The sequence below is a fragment of the Hemiscyllium ocellatum genome, chromosome 31, assembly GCF_020745735.1.
Source record: "Hemiscyllium ocellatum isolate sHemOce1 chromosome 31, sHemOce1.pat.X.cur, whole genome shotgun sequence".
Lineage (NCBI taxonomy): Eukaryota > Metazoa > Chordata > Chondrichthyes > Orectolobiformes > Hemiscylliidae > Hemiscyllium > Hemiscyllium ocellatum.
Window position 1 is genome coordinate 2,886,487 of NC_083431.1, and position 13,894 is coordinate 2,900,380.

The 13,894-nt window shown below is 48.4% G+C and overlaps 1 protein-coding gene across 1 annotated transcript in view; it reads right to left on the reverse strand.

Annotated features, from left to right (window-relative positions):
* Positions 1-3,362, reverse strand: part of LOC132830518 (unconventional myosin-Ic-like) — a 151,133-nt gene extending 147,771 nt beyond the window's left edge. The window contains exon 1 of the mRNA XM_060848282.1: positions 3,200-3,362. The gene's annotated coding sequence lies outside the window, so the exon portion shown is untranslated. The remainder of the gene's footprint in view (positions 1-3,199) is intronic.
* Positions 3,363-13,894: the final 10,532 nt, after the last annotated feature.

Below are 13,894 nucleotides of genomic sequence, written 5' to 3' on the forward strand. Positions count from 1 at the left end.
ACACTCACACTCAATCCGAAAGGTCACTGATAAGTCTAAGGATAATACTATTCAGGTCATCACTTCCCCCTAGTTTCTCAGAATTGGTACTTTGCTAATCAGCCTGTTCAGAGACAGTACCACACACCTCTGGAACAGATGGGACTTGAACCCAGGCCTTCTGGCTTATCGGTAGGGACACTACCATTGTGCCACAAGAGTCCAAGAAGTTTGTCCTGGCCAAAGCATCTTCAGATGTTCCATCAAAAACCTTCCCTCCATCATAAAGGTTCGAAGTGGGGATGTTTGCTGATGACTGCACAATGTTAGCACCATTTGTGACTCCTCGGATACTGAAGCAGTCCATGCCCAAATACAACAAGACCTGGACAGTATCCAGGCTTGGGCTGACAAGTGGAAAGTAACACATGCACCATACAAATGCCAGGCAATGTCCATTTCCAACATGAGATAATTTAACCCTTATCCCTTGATATTCAATGGCACTATCATCGATGAAACCCCCACTATCACTATCCTGTGGCATTACCATTGACTAGAAACTGAACTGGACTCGCCGTATAAGTACTGAAATATAAGTACTGAGGTCAAGTAGCTATATCCGTCAAGTTGATTCTTTTACCACTGTGGGTATATCCTGCAACTGTGTCAATAAATACCCAGGTTGCAGAGGGCTGACACTTTTGGGTTAACAGCTCTCCCAGTTGAGACACAAATCCTCAAGGTGTTAACAAGGTGATGTTAACAAGGTGAAGTTTCAAATTATTGAGTCAGAGTTATTTTTAAAATTGAATGAGGCCTATCCTGTCCACGCCAGTCATCAAACATCCATCTATTCTAATTCCATTTTCCAACACTCGGCCCATAGACTTGTATGTTATGGTGTTTCAACTGCTCATCTAAGCAATTCTTAACATGTTTTGTGGGTTCCCTTCTCTACCGTCCTCAGGCAGAAAGTTCTAAATATACTCAAGCCTTATTTTAGAACGGTGTTGCCTGGTTATTGACGCCTCTACTAAGGGGAAAGGTTCCTCCCTATCTACCTTGTCTATGCCTCTCTGAACTGTGTACACCTCAAATAGATGCCACCCGACTCAACCCCCCCACTCCACCCCACCCCACCAGCTTTAACGTAGAAACGTAGAAAAATACAGCGCAGTACAGGCCCTTCGGCCCTCGATGTTGCGCCGACCGAAGCCTACCTAACCTACACTAGCCCAATAACCTCCATATGCTTATCCAATGCCCGCTTAAATGACCATAAAGAGGCAGAGTCCACCACTGCTACTGGCAGGGCATTCCATGAACTCACAACCCGCTGAGTAAAGAATCTACCCCTAACATCTGTCTATACCTACCACCCCTTAATTTAAAGCTGTGTCCCCTAGTAACAGCTGACTCCATTAGCGGAAAAAGGTTCTCACTGTCAACCCTATCTAAATCCCTAATCATCTTGTACACCTCTATCAAATCTCCCCTAAACCTTCTTTTCATTCTCTGCTCTAAGAAAAACAAATCTAGTGTCTGTGACAGATATGGATATTTTATTTTTAAATTTCTTAAAATGTTTATTATGGAGGTAAATCACATAATATTTACTCAAATAGATGCACTGATAAACTTTGGACACTTCTGAAATTATTCAACATCAACTTGTCTCAAGGCATCAACATGTAAATACTGCATGAAAACAGACAAAAGAAACCTTCTAGTAACAATGTAGCAGCTCAGTCAGCAGAAACCCAGCTAAGAAGAATGTATTATTTCCTCAGTTCCCGACCAGATGATACTTTCCCAAGTTCTGCAACATATTTTCAATTATTTTTGCAAAGTGGAAAATACTAAAGGAAATGCTTTGCAGTTAAATTTGAAAAGTGACAATGGATTCAGGGAAAGATTACATCAAGGAGAGATATTCATTTACGATTGCAAATGTTTTCTCTCTTGATTCTCTCCCTCTCAGGGATCAACTCATTGCTGTGCTGGTGCTCAATTTCAACATTTACAGAATTTTTAGCCAATGAACTCATTCTGCCTTCGCCCCAAAGCAACATTATTCATTTAATGCAGGAACACATTCCTGCAGAGACTGGAACCTGTACTGAAAGCATAAAATGCTGGAAATCAGTGGGTCAGACAGCATTCAGGGAGAGAGAACAAGCTATTCATTCAACAATTTAAGCCTGGTCCCAACTTCGCTCACACCTCACCAAGATATAACCAATTAAAAGCTGTAGTTATTGAATACAGTACCAATTAGGAAAGGTGTCAGTTTCTGCTGGCCTACTATCATTGAGGCTTTCCAGCTGAGATTATTTAACTCAATGCAAACTTCAAAATATTTGGACGTAAGTGACTGGGGAGGGTGTTGTGGCAGATGGGATGGTGCTTAAGATTAAAGGTTAAGACTAGAGTTCATAGTTATGGGGAGTGGATTCTGCCCTGGTTCCTGCCCTAATCCCTGCTCAGTGACAAAGAACTCTTATGAAGAACACACGTACACCTTGGATATTAATACTGGTTCTTACTTTACCGTGGTACAGATTAAAAAGATATCATCATCAACATCCGTCCTTTTTAATCACATGCAAGTTTGTTCTCAGGGTTAAAAAACTATATGTCTTGTTCTACCCTTTGACCAAAGCCTGTAATTATGTATACTGAGACACTTCTAAAATAGAACAGTCTGGAAAACATTTAGCCACCTCTACACAGACCTGTTCCTATACTGCATTGTTAAGTTCCATGTCACCAGCATTCCCCTGTAATGAACAGCAGTCGGTACATGTGCCTTCAGCTGAGAACCACAATCTTACGGACATCTTTAATGCAGAATCTTCGTGCTATGTAGGAGACACTCCCATAACCCTGGTTCATATTTGCCATACAAAATGCTGTACAAGGCCAGAAGCGACCACAACTGGACCAGCACATCCATCCATCCATCCCTTCCACATCTCACTAGATTAATCTGGGGCTCACAATCCAATTATTTTCAGAGATCTGTGCTAAAATTTGGTCTGTTCCAGTGCCCTAGTGCGTTATTCCAAAGTGAGTGCCTCCCATGTGCAGCATTTACTTAAATCCCCAGAAACCTTCAGTACAATTCTCTCTGTGTAGTACAGTGAGGCAGCCTGTGTGTGTGAACGAAAGACTGAAACACGTTGTGAAACCTCACACATCCACAATGCACACTTACCAGGCACTGATGGGTGGGTTACAGCTGGCAGCGGTGTCCTGAACAGGAAGATCTGTAAAATGCCAGGGGGAAGGTGGGTGTTTGAAAGAGAGATCCTCACTGTAGGGCCAAGTTGAGCAGGATCCCTTCCCATTCAGGAGACTGTCTGGGCATAAGCCACACAATGACCTTGCAACAGGAAGAGCCCTCTGCCAATCACAACCAACGGACCAATGAGATCATCGTACGATGACGTCAGGGGGAACCCAAGGGAATTCCCTCTTGAATGTTCAGTATCAAAATTCTGACCCTGTCAGGGGGCGGGGGTCAGTGACCGAGGCAGCTGATTAGCTTCAGGCTGGACCGAACAGGAGTCGACATTGTCAGACTTTCAGAAAAATAGACTTATTTGCTGATGTTCAGCTCGCGAAAGGGGGACCAGTTCTCCCGGAGCTGGAGAAGCTCAGTTAACCCCCTCAGCCTCCCCTCGGGGGCGAGGCGGAACAGAACCCAAAAAAAGGATCCTATTTAAAGAAGCAGAGACGGGGAGTGGGTACTAAAACTGTGCCCAGAGCATTTCATAGCGGAAGTAGCAATTTTTATTTTCTCTCAAATCCAGTCAGAAAAGGAAAGTGCCGATTCTCGGTTTAATCAAAGTAGGTACTTTTAAAGGCAAAAGTCTGCTTGATTAATGCACAGCCGACTGAAAATGTGTAACTCAATTATAATATCAGTTCGAATGAGATCCGTTACATTCATCGGTACGTCCACGGATTCAGCAACCTCACGAACAGCAATCTGATTCTAGACCCAATGTTATATTCAAGTTTCAGGGGAACTGCGCCCAAATCTAGGTCCCACCCTGTTACACTTTCTGAATCACCAGAACTTTTTAAAAGTCATTTCCTACACGTGAATGTGAGGGGAAGTATTTGCAATAAAATTTCCCTTGTGATATGGAAATGTCAATTCGGCGGATGATTCATATGAATAATACCCGAAACCTGACACATTTCTGGTAAAATGATAAACCTTCATTCTCCTCTCAGCCCTGACCCACTGAAATAATTAAAGGTACAATCTGAATCCTCTCCCTGAAGATAAAGGCTACCATCTGACGTGCAATATTACAGTTGACGCTGTTTCGGTTACACTGTAAAAATAATTAACATAAAATACTGTAGATGTTGAAAATGTGGAATAAAGACAGAATACGCAGCAGCTGCAAATGTGTTGCTGGTCAAAGCACAGCAGGCCAGGCAGCATCTCAGGAATAGAGAAGTCGACGTTTCGAGCATAAGCCCTTCATCAGGAATAAGAGAGAGAGCCAAGCAGGCTAAGATAAAAGTTAGGGAGGAGGGACTTGGGGGAGGGGCGATGGAGGTGGGATAGGTGGAAGGAGGTCAAGGTGAGGGTGATAGGCCGGAGTGGGGTGGGGGCGGAGAGGTCAGGAAGAGGATTGCAGGTTAGGAGGGCGGTGCTGAGTTGAGGGAACCGACTGAGACGAGGTGGGGGGAGGGGAAATGAGGAAACTGGAGAAATCTGAGTTCATACCTTGTGGTTGGAGGGTTCCCAGGCGGAAGATGAGGCGCTCCTCCTCCAGCCGTCGTGTAGTTGTGTTCTGCCGGTGGAGGAGTCCAAGGACCTGCATGTCCTCGGTGGAGTGGGAGGGAGAGTTAAAGTGTTGAGCCACGGGGTGATTGGGTTGGTTGGTTCGGGCGGCCCGGTGGTGTTCTCTGAAGCGTTCCGCAAGTAGGCGGCCTGTCTCACCAATATAGAGGAGGCCACATCGGGTGCAGTGGATGCAATAGATGATGTGTGCGGAGGTACAGGTGAACTTGTGGCGGATATGGAAGGATCCCTTGGGGCCTTGGAGGGAAGTGAGTGTGGAGGTGTGGGCGCAAGTTTTACATTTCCTGTGGTTGCAGGGGAAGGTGGCGGGGGTGGAGGTTGGGTTGGTGGGGGGTGTGGATCTGACGAGGGAGTCACGAAGGGAGTGGTCCTTGCGGAACGCTGATAGGGGAGGGGAGGGAAATATATCCCTGGTGGTGGGGTCCGTTTGGAGGTGGCGGAAATGGCGGCGGATGATACGTTGTATGCGGAGGTTGGTGGGGTGGTAGGTGAGAACCAGTGGGGTTCTGTCTTGGTGGCGGTTGGAGGAGCGGGGCTCAAGGGCGGAGGAGCGGGAAGTGGAGGAGATGCGGTGGAGGGCATCGTCGATCACGTCTGGGGGGAATCTGCGGTCCTTGAAGAAGGAGGCCATCTGGGCTGTGCGGTGTTGGAATTGGTCCTCCTGGGAGCAGATGCGGCGGAGATGAAGGAATTGGGAATATGGGATGGAGTTTTTACAGGGGCAGGGTGGGAGGAGGTGTAGTCCAGGTAGCTGTGGGAGTCAGTCGGTTTATAATAGATGTCTGTGTTGAGTCGGTCGCCCGAGATAGAAATGGAAAGGTCTAGGAAGGGGAGGGAGGAGTCTGAGACAGTCCAGGTGAATTTCAGGTCGGGATGGAAGGTGTTAGTAAAGTTGATGAACTGTTCAACCTCCTCGTGGGAGCACGAGGCAGCGCCGATACAGTCATCGATGTAGCGGAGGAAAAGGTCGGGGGTGGTGCCAGTGTAGTTGCGGAAGATGGACTGTTCCACATATCCTACGAAGAGGCAGGCATAGCTGGGGCCCATGCGGGTGCCCATGGCAACTCCTTTAGTTTGGAGGAAGTGGGAGGATTGAAAAGAGAAGTTATTCAGGGTGAGGACCAGTTCAGTCAGTCGAAGGAGGGTGTCAGTGGAAGGGTACTGGTTGGTGCGGCGGGAAAGGAAGAAGCGGAGGGCTTTGAGTCCTTCGTGATGGGGGATGGAGGTGTACAGGGACTGGATGTCCATAGTGAAAATAAGGCGTTGGGGACCGGGGAAGCGAAAATCCTGGAGGAGGTGGAGGGCGTGGGTGGTGTCCTGAACGTAGGTGGGGAGTTCTTGGACTAAAGGGGACAGGACCGTGTCGAGGTATTGGGAGATGAGTTCGGTGGGGCAGGAGCAGGCTGAGACAATGGGTCGGCCGGGGCAGGCAGGTTTGTGGATTTTGGGCAGGAGGTAGAAACGGGCGGTGCGGGGTTGTGGGACTATGAGGTTGGAGGCGGTGGATGGGAGATCCCCTGAGGTGATGAGGTCCTGGATGGTCTGGGAGATGATGGTTTGGTGGTGGGAGGTGGGGTCGTGGTCAAGGGGGCGATAAGAGGAGGCGTCCGCGAGCTGGCGTTTGGCTTCAGCGGTATACAGGTCAGTGCGCCAAACTACCACCGCGCCTCCCTTGTCTGCGGGTTTGATGGTGAGGTTGGGATTGGAGTGGAGGGCTGCACGTTCTGAGGGTGAGAGGTTGGAGTGGGTTAGAGGGGTGGACAGGTTGAGTCGGTTAATGTCACGGCGGCAGTTGGCTATAAAGAGGTCGAGGGCGGGTAGGAGGCCAGCACGGGGTGTCCAGGTGGATGGGGTGTGTTGGAGGCGGGAGAAGGGGTCGTCAGAGGGTGGGCGGGAGTCTTGGTTGTGAAAGTAGGCACGGAGGCGAAGGCGGCGGAAGAATTGTTCAATATCTCGCCGCATGTTGAACTCATTAATCCGAGGGCGTAGGGGAATGAAGGTGAGGCCCCTGCTGAGGACTGATCTTTCAGAATACGCAGCAGGTCTAGCAGCATCAATGGAGAAACACTTAATGTTTGGAGTGTTCTTCAGCACACTATAAAAATGATTGCGAGTATTTCTCAATGATTGATTACGACTGGGAGAAATCTTTTCTGCAGTGCAAATTTTTTTTTATTTTCAGACATATACTTTCTATATATAAGAAAAACTCTTTGTGTATAAATTGACACAAAAGCAGTTCAGTTCTGCACAATTGCAGATCAAGTGAACACACGTTGAAAAAACGTTGGACTTTGACGATTTACAAACCTCTATTACACATACAACACTAATATTGACAGATGTTTGAGGCACTGGGAGGATCCAACAACTGAACACACCCCCAATTACCTCCAGTAGGAAGACCTCAGATGGTGGTCTTGCCCCACTGTACCTTGACAGCAGCTGCCTCAAACTTCAGCGCGTCCCTCAGCACATAGTCCTGACCTTGGAATGTGCCAGTCTGCAACACTGGGTCAGGGTCAACTCTTTCAGCTGGAAGACCAACAATGTCCAGGCAGGCCAAAGAATGTCTTTCAATGAGTTGATGGTCCTCCTGGTGCAGCTGATGTCTGTCTTGGTGTGTGTCCCAGGGAAAAAAATGTACAGCACAGAGTCCCACGTCACAGAGCTGCTCCAGTCGAACCTCACCAAAAACCATTGCATCTTCCTCCAGAACTCCTTTGCAATGGCACATTCCAGAAGGAGATGTGTGACAGTCTCTACCCCTCACAGCCACTTTGAAGGTAGCGTGTGGTGGCACAGGTGAACATGAAGGATCTCACAGTGGCAATGCTTAAAACCTGCTCAGGACAGGGTTATATTAAATGGTAAAGCAAATTCACAAAACTGTATAGCATACTTATGTGATTTACTGTGTTCTTGGGTAACGATGAGATAACAGAAGATGAAATTCCAAAGAAATTCAAAGATAGGAACTGGAATAACCCACTCAGTCCCTCAAACCTGATGCAGTAATTCACCTCCTTGCTTTCTCTCTGAATCTTTTGACATCCAAAACTGGCAAAACCTCCAGAATTGAACATTTCAATTGGCTGATCGTGCACTGCTTTTGGGAAACTCAATCCAGGGTTTTAATATCTTTTGTGTGGGGGAAAATGTAAATGACATTATTCTGTTTTTAAGGTTATGAGTATTGCATCATGATTTGGAGATGCCGGTGTTGGACTGGGGTGGACAAACTTAAAAATCGCACAGCACCAGGTTATAGTCCAACAGGTTTATTTGGAAGCACTAGCTTTCGGAGCGCTGGTTGTGGAGTATAAAATCGTAAGACACAGAATTTATAGCAAAAGTTTACAGTGTGACGTAACTGAGATTATATATTGAAAAAGACCCAGATTGCTTGTCAAGTCTCTCATCTTTTAGAATGACTGTGTTGGTTTCAGTTCTTTCATATTTAAATCCCAGAACTTTTTTGCAGTTACATTGAAACATTGCATGCATTTTTAATGTGGTGGTGGTGGTGGGGGATGTTGGCCGAATGGTATTCTCATTGAACTGCTAATCCAGAGACCGAAGTAATGTTCTGGGGTGAAAATGTGTTGCTGGAAAAGCGCAGCAGGTCAGGCAGCATCCAAGGAGCAGGAGAATCAACATTTCGGGCATGAGCCCTTCTTCAGGAATGAGGAAAGTGTGTCCAGCAGGCTAAGATAAAAGGTAGGGTGGAGGGACTTGGGGGAGGGGCATTGGAAATGCGATAGGTGGAAGGAGGTCAAGGTGAGGGTGATAGGCCGGAGTGGGGTGGGGGCGGAGAGGTCAGGAAGAACACTGCAGGTTAGGAGGGCGGTGCTGAGTTCGAGGGTTGGGACTGTGACAAGGTGGGGGGAGGGGAAATGAGGAAACTGGAGAAATCTGAGTTCATCCCATGTGGTTGGAGGGTTCCTAGGCGGAAGATGAGGCGCTCTTCCTCCAGCCGTCGTGTTGCTGTGGTCTGGCGATGGAGGAGGCCAAGGACCTGCATGTCCTTGGTGGAGTGGGAGGGGGAGTTGAAGTGTTGAGCCACGGGGTGATTGGGTTGGTTGATCTGGGTGTCCCAGAGGTGTTCTCTAAAACATTCTGCAAGTAGGTGGCCTGTTCCGGAGACCCAGATTTGAAATCTGTTTGGCTGATGGTGGAATTTGAGTTTAACTTTTTTTAAAAATCTGGTATTAAGAATTTAATCATGACCATGAATCCATTATCAATTGTGATGGAAAACTAATGCCCTTTAGGGAAGGCAACTGCCGTCCTTACCTGGTCTGGCGTATATGTGACTCCAGACCCACAACTATGTGGCTGACTTTTAACTGTTCCCTGGGTAATGAGGGATGGCCTAGCCAGTGATGTTACATCTCATGAATGAATCAAAGTGCTCCAGTCTGTTCCCAATTATATTCATGATTCTTATGATGCTTTCCATCGCTTTCAGAATTTCCAGTTCCCGAGCTCCAGCTGCCTCCTCTTCACCATGGATGTGCAGTCCCTTTACACCTCCATCCCCATCAGGATTGGCTCAGGGCTCTCTGCTTTCTCCTGGAGAAACATGGCTGATCCACCCCCACCCACCAGCGCCCTCCTCTGTCTGGCTGAGTTCATCCTCACGTTGAACAACTCCTTTCACTGCTCTCATTTTCTTCAGATTGAAAGAATGGCCATGAGTACCCGTGTGGGCCGCAGTTTCGCTGTCTCTCTGTGGGGCACATGGAACATTCCTTGTTTTAATCCTACTTGGGTCTCTCCCAAGAACTCTTTCTCCATTAAATCAATGATATCCTTAGTGCTGCTTCCATTTCTTGTCTGGAATTGGAAAATATTATCAATTTCGCTTCCAATTTCTACTCCACTCTCACCTCCTCCCTTCCCTTCCTTGACATCTCTGTTTCCATTCCTGGGGATAGGCTAGCCATTGAATCCCATTACAATCCCACTGACTCCCATAATTACCTGGACTATTCATCCTGCTTCCTGTATACACTCCATTCCATTCTCCCAGTTTCACCTTCTTTGTCACACCTGTTCTGATGATGCTACAATAGGCCTCAGAATGTCAATCTTTTTCCTCAACCACGGATTCCCCTCTACTCTGGTTGTCAGAGTTCTCAGCCATGTCCCACCCATTTCCTGTACTTGTGCCTTCAGCCTTTCCCTTCCCTCCCACAACAACAATAGGGTCTCCCTTGTCCTCACTTCTCACCCCACGAGCATCCGCATCCAAGGGATCGTAAGCTTCCATTACCCCACCTTCAGCAGGAAATGACCACCCGACACAAGTCTCTCCTCTTCCTTGTCAGCATTCAGCAGGGACTGGTCCCTCCAGAACACCGCAGTCCACTCCCAGCACCTCCTCACACTCCCACGGGACCTTCCCAGCAGTTGCTGAAGCTACAACACCCGCCCATATCTCTCCTCTCTCCTCACTATCCCATGTCCCAGGCTCACTCCCCAGGTCCCAGGCTCACTCCCCAAGTCCCAGGCTCACTCCCCAGGTCCCGGGCTCACTTCCCAGGTCCCGGGCTCACTCCCCAGGTCCCAGGCTCACTCCCCAGGTCCAAGGCTCACTCCCCAGGTCCCGGGCTCACTCCCCAGATCCCGGGCTCACTCCCCAGGTCCCGGGCTCACTCCCCAGCTCCCAGGCTCACTCCCCAGGTCCAAGGCTCACTCCCCAAGTCCCAGGCTCACTCCCCAGGTCCCAGGCTCACTCCCCAGAAGAAGCAGCAATTTACCTGCATGACGACTGTATTCACTGCTCACGTTGTGGTCTTCTCTGCTGGGAAGACAAAATGTAGATTGAGTGATCGCTTTGCCAAACATGAAAGCTCTATCGGTAATAATGACCCTGAGCTCCCAGCTACCTGCCACTTCGACACCCCACCATGTTGCCATGGCAATACTTGTGTCTCAGGCCTGCTACTGTGCCACCAGGATACACGAACACCAGCTAGCCACAAAAAGACACGACCCCCCCCCCCCCCTTCCCTCGTTGCCTTACACACGGATGAAAAAAACACCATTTTGACTGGGACAACACATCTATCCTGGGACAGGATAAGCAAAGACATGCCAGAGAATTCCTAGAGGCCTGGCACTCCAACCACAACGCCATAAACAAAAACACGGATTTTTTTTAGATTAGATTAGATTACTTACAGTGTGGAAACAGGCCCTTCGGCCCAACAAGTCCACACTGACCCGCCGAAGCGCAACCCACCCATACCCCTACATTTACCCCTTACCTAACACTACAGGCAATTTAGCATGGCCAATTCACCTGACCCACACATCTTTGGACTGTGGGAGGAAACCGGAGCACCCGGAGGAAACCCACGCAGACACGGGGAGAAAGTGCAAACTCCACACAGTCAGTCACCTGAGTCGGGAATTGAACCCGGGTCTCAGGCGCTGTGAGGCAACAGTGCTAACCACTGTGCCACCGTGTCTAGATACCATTTATCAACCCCTCAGAAAACGAACAGGAAATGACATCACCACAAACCCCAGGAACCCCATCCAGGAGAAAGATATAAATAGAAAGCAGGAGACACCAGCTTCGCTTCACTTGGAGGTCACCACTGATGATGTTACCTAGCCAGGTAATGAAACGTCTGGATATCAAACCTACAGCTCAGCGAGCAAACCTACACCCTGCTACAGTGCTCCAGAGACCCTCAAGGAACAGCACCTCATCTTCCATGTCTGTACCGCAATGTGTTCGTGACCCACCACTAAGTTTAACAATTTCAGTGTGGAACTACCTCCCTCCATGTTATCACCCACCCTCTCACCATCAGGTTCTGTTTTCTCTAGGTTCCCATTTTCAAATGTTCACATTTCCTGTTATCATCTTCTGCAGTTTACTATGTGCAATCCCTTTGTCTGCTTCCATTTCTCTCTCTCTGGATACCATCTCCATCGATTAATCTCATTCCTTTCACTGTTCCTCTTAAACCCTCCTAAACCTCACTCCTTGTCAGCAGCATGATTGCCACCATTTCCCAGCTGCTTTCAGTTATGATAAAGGCTCACTGGACTGAAAACATCAACTCAATTTTCTCTCCACACCTGGGAGTTTCTCCAGCATTTCCTCTTTTGTTCCAGATCTGCACCCAGAGTTCTTTGTTTTTTTTATCGGGGTGACAGTCAATTTTCCCTAAAAAATATTCTGTTGGTGCCAGCTTATTCAATTTAAGATACTCTTAAATTCGTTTGCATGGCTACATGATAACTTACAGGCTATTGTGTGCCCAACTACACAGGCAATAGGCTAGTAGCAACATGATGCTGGGTGAGAGGACTTGCTAAATATTAGCATACACACAGCAGTGTCTGGCTGAAGTCTGATTTGCAGAAGGTGTCACAGTCCAGTAGTGTATTGAGAAAGTCTGCAGATACCAAATGTATATTGTCCCAAATCTCCAAGTGCAAGCACCCTGTGGTTTTAATCTATTCTATTGTCTTTGCTATCATTTCTGACTCTGGTAAATGATTCCAAACAAAGGAATTGGTAGCTTTGGTGAAGGGAGAGAAAATCAGAAAACCCAAAAGTGAGATGGACATTGAAGTAACTTCATTTCATGCACACAATGTTGGGAGTTATTGATTCAGTTGTCCAATTTCTGTAACTTTCTCATCCCTACCATCTGAAATTTCGATATTCCTCTAATTTTGGTTTCTTGGACCTCCCTCATTTCAACTGTTCCCCCATTGGTGGCTACACTTTCAGACATCAAGGTCCTAAGCTTCAGAATTCCCTCTCCCAATGCTCAATCTTTACTCCTTTAAGATAAACATTGAAATCTGCCTTTGGTCCCAGTCTTTGGTCACCTCTCCAAATTCTTTGTAAATTGATACCAAAAACAATGTCCATCAGGTAAGAGTCCGCGAGGAGTGGTCATGTGGAAGTGGGTGGGGTGTGCTAGGTATTGAGTGGGTGTTAGATATGGGGATGATGAGCAGAGCAGGTGAACACACAGCAGGTAAAGTGTAAAGTAGGGATACGGGACCCAGGGTAGGTGTATAGGTGCTGGGGGTGGGTTGTACAGGGAGCAGGAAGGTTGGACAGGTGCACAGCAGGTATGGATGCAGAGTAGGTTTACAGGGTCCGGTGTGAGTATAAAGAGCAGGATAGCCTTATGTGGTGCAGCATGAGTGCAGGGTGGCAGGGTGCAGGGTGGGGGTATGGGGGGGCAGGGCAGGTGCAGGGCGGGCTGGTTGGGTGTATGGAGTGCAGGGCGGGTGTATGCGGGGGCAGGGTAGGTGTTTGGGGGATGCAGTGCAGGGGTAGGGGATGCTGTGGCAGGGTGTAGGGGGTGCAGTGCAGGGGTAGGGGGTGGTGTGCAGGCGTAGGGGGTGCTGTGGTAGGTGTAGGGGGTGTTGTGGCAGGGATAGGGGGTGCAGTGCAGGGGTAGGGTTCCTATGGCAGGGGTAGGAGGTGCAGTGCAGAAGTAGGGGGTGCTGTGCAGGGATAGGGGGTGGTGTGCAGGCTTAGGGGATGCTGTGGTAGGCGTAGGGGGTGCTGTGCAGGGGGAGGGGGTGCAGTGCATGGTTAGGGGGTGCAATGCAGGAGTAAGGGGTGCAGTGCAGGGTTAGGGGTGCAGTGCAGGGGGAGGGGGTGCAGTGCAGGGTTAGGGGGTGCAGTGCAGGGGTAGGGGGTGCAGTGCAGGAGTAAGGGGTGCAGTGCAGGGTTAGGGGGTGCAGTGCAGGGTTAGAGGGTGCAGTGCAGGAGTAAGGGGTGCAGTGCAGGAGTAAGGGGTGCTGTGCTGGGGTGTGGGGTTCTGTGCGGGTGTGTGCTGTTGCCTGGAGTGCTGGAAGATGACAGGCTGCAGGGCCGTGGTGCAAGGTGCAGTACAGGATGTATTTGGTGCAGGTTGTGGGCTGCATGAGGTGGAGCATGTGAACCTTTCTTCTCCTATGGTTTCTCTCATGAAAATGGTATACTTCCAGTATCACAAATACCACAGCATTTATAATTGAAGTTTTCTTTTAAACTAAATGAGCAAAAGTTTTTTTCAGAAAAGATTTTACATCACAATACTGACACACAAT